Genomic DNA, 3635 nt, shown 5'->3' on the forward strand with positions numbered 1-3635 from the left:
GGGGGAAAGACACCTGCAGACCTGCTTCACTGCTTGTGAAGGATCCCGGTTCGAGCCCCCAGCTCCCCTGCAGGTAGGGAGCTGAGGGCTCGAACTAGGATCCTTACGCCGGTCCTTGTGCTTTGCGCCATGTGTGCTTAACCCACTGCGCTACCGCCTGACTCCCGGGACTTTTTTTTTAATTAATTTAAAAAAAAAATATTTTATTCATTTATGAGATAGGAGGAAGGAGCCAAAGAACCAGACATCATTCTAGCACATGTGCTGCCAAGGATCGAACTCACGACATCATGCTTGAGAGTCCAAAGCTTTATCACTGCACCACCTCCCAGACCACTTTTTTAAATTGCTTCCAGGGTTATCACTGGAGCTTGGTGCTGGCACTATGAATCCATTGCTCCCAGAGCCTTCCCCCCCTATTTGATAGGACAGAGAGAAACTGAGGGTTTGCAATGGAACGACTTGGGATATAGAACTTTGGTGGTGGGAAAGGTGTGGAATTATATTCCTGTTGTATATATTGTTTGTAAATCAACATTGAATCACTAATAAAAAATTAGAAAGAAAAAGAAAGAGAGGGGTGAGGACGGACTAAAGCCAGGTCCTGGCACACAGTATCACGTGTGCTTGCCGGGGCGTACCCAGCCCAGCCCCTCTCCTTTCTCACCAGAGCTCTGCTAAGGACGGGAGCCGGGATCTTGGAGCCACAGGCATGGACTCTGGCACAAACCACAGTGCTATTTGCCCAGCCTTCCAGGAAATTTCTCAAATCTCTTTACAAGAGATTCTGGAAGAGGACAAGGACACCGTATAATGGCTATGCAAAAGACTTTCATGACTTTTCCAACAACCCAGTACTCATGTCCCTCCTTGTCTCTGATGATTTCCTTAAAGTTTGTCTGAGACGATTGCAACTTTCATTTGATGAGTTACCAGGATAAAGCTTTCTGTCTTCACATTTCTTTGTATGGAGTCTGAGTCCTGTACATGTGTGATTTCACTGCTCCTATTTTCTTCATTTAGAGAAGGAAAGATGCTCCATGTTTATGTGGTGCCAGAGTTCAAACCCTGGGCTGTGCACCTGATCACCTGGTGATCACACTGGTCCCATATTTAAAACAACTTCTCTTTTTTTCTGATCCTAATGTCTGAAGTGACACCACCATACTGGTTGCTGTTTCCCATGTTACCTTTGTAACTTGTTCTATTCTCTTTGGCAGGAAGTGTAAATAGGCAAAGAAAGGTTGTGGATTTTAAGCACTCAGGTGATCTGTATCTCTTTGGCTATGGCTGATTGTGTGCAAATGATTATGCAAAAGAGACACTCAAGCCTGAGGCCCTGAAGTTCCAGGTTCAATCCCCCACACCACCATAAACCAGAGTCGGGCAGTGCTCTGATAAAAAGGAAAAAAAACAAAAAAATTAAATCAGCTATTCCCTTTTTCATTTGTTGGCATCGAGGATGTGGGCTGTCACATGACTTGGTCAAGCAGACACTCTCAGGATGGCCTTTTATTTTACAATAGTAAACCTATGTATCTCAGTAACTAATTGCATCTCCCCCCCCCCCGCTACTGGTGTCCCAGTGTGCAGTATATCAACCTACTGTCAGATTTATCTTCCAGCAACAAAACTCTACAACTACATTCCTGTCCCAGCATTTTATTCTCAGTGTTCCCCAATTTCACAATACAAAGACCAAATTATTTTTTTAATTACTTTAAAAAATATTTATTCCCTTTTGTTGCCCTTGTTTTATTGTTGTAATTATTATTGTTGTTATTGATGTCATTGTTAGAGAGAGAGAAATGGAGAGGAGGGGAAGACAGGGGGAGAGAAAGACACCTACAGACCTGCTTCACCGCTTGTGAAGTGACTCTGCTGCAGGTGAGGAGCCATGGGCTTGAATCGGGATCCTTAACGCTGGTCCTTGCGCTTTGCGCCACATACGCTTAACCCGCTGCGCTACCACCCGACTCCCTTACAAAGGCCAAATTCTAATGGTGAAGGTTCTTTGACTCAACCCATCTTGCTAAATGTTACTTTTCAAGAGTGAAACTAATATTCCATGGGCACACTATCCTGTTTTTCCAACTCCCTGGCTTTTATCACAGGTGTCTCCTTTAACAGGCACCTCCCAGCGTCACCTCTCCAAAGGTTCAGCCCAAGTATTGTCTCCGAGATGTCTTTGGACTCAGATGAAGTAACGAATTCCTTCACTGACTGCCCACATTACCCTACTGGTGCCTATCATTTATAACCAGACTACAAAGTCTAAGACGAAAAGAAATACTCGATTGTCTTCCAAGTATGTTCTACAGGGTGTGGTTTACAGTTGAAAAGGCAGTATTTCAAATCTAGGAACAATCCCTAAAAATGCTCATAGAAAGAAGTTTGGAAAGTGACTTTCTCCCCAAGATTGCTGAACCGTCCTCAGGTTTCCTTCTTGTAATGATGCCTATGGTGCCTATCCACATTCCCTCAAGAGTGCAGAACAGGCTATAGTCATTATCTTTTGGTTCGTTCTATACCAGACAAGTAATGTAGGGAATGATTGCAAGTACTAATTCAGCAGTTTCTCTTTGAGGGTTTCAGCCTAAATTCTATGGTGATGAGTAAGTAGTATTGCAGATACATACACTACAGGAAGTTCAAATTTCACAGAAAAAAATTTCCCCCAATCTTCATGAAAAACTCATCATAGGGGCTAGGTAGTGGCACATCTAGTTGAGTGAACATGTTTCAGTGCGCAAGGACCTGGGTTCGAGCTCCTGGCCCCAACCTGCATGGGGAAAACTTCACAAGTGGTGAAGCAGTGCTGCAGGTGTCTTTCTGTCTCTTTCCCTATCTCCCCATCCTCTCAATTTCTGGTTGTCTCTATCCAATAAGCAAATAAAGACAATAAATTTTTTTTTAAAGTTCTATAAAAAAAAATCATCAGGTGGCACAGTGGATAAAACATTGGACTCTCAAGCATAAGGTCCTGAGTTCAATCCCTATCAGCACATGTGATGCTCTGGCTCTCTCTCTCTCTCTCTCCCCATCTATCTCCCTCCCCCCATTATCTTTTTCATGAATATATAAATAAAATCTTCAAAAAAACAAACAAAACCATAATAGGTTATTCTCTGAGTTGCCAAACTGAAAAAAATATTTTTTCCTCATCAACTTGGCCAAAATTTCTTATGAGAAGGATTTTAAGTTCTTTAGGATTTGCCTTCATTCAGGGTAATGTCTGGCTCTCTACCCATGGGTGATCCCAAGGAATCACACTGACTTTTAAAAAAAATATATTTATTTATCACCTTTTGTTGCCCCTGTTGATGTATTGTTCTGGTTATTGATGTCGTCGTTGTTGGACAGAACAGAGAGAAATGGAGAGAGGAGGGGAAGACAGAGAGGGGGAGAGAAAGATAGACACCCGCAGACCTCCTTCACTGCCTGTGAAGTGACTCCCCTGCAGATGAGGAGCCGGGGGCTCGAACCGGGATCCTTATGCTGGTCCTTGCGCTATGCGCCATCCTGCGCTTATCCCGCTGTGCTACTGCCCAACTCCCCACACAGACATTTTTAGGTTAAGAAAAGGTAATCATGATACATCAGGAAAGGCAACTTTGACTCAAGCACCACTGAAA

This window comes from Erinaceus europaeus, chromosome 13 (assembly GCF_950295315.1).
Source record: "Erinaceus europaeus chromosome 13, mEriEur2.1, whole genome shotgun sequence".
NCBI lineage: Eukaryota > Metazoa > Chordata > Mammalia > Eulipotyphla > Erinaceidae > Erinaceus > Erinaceus europaeus.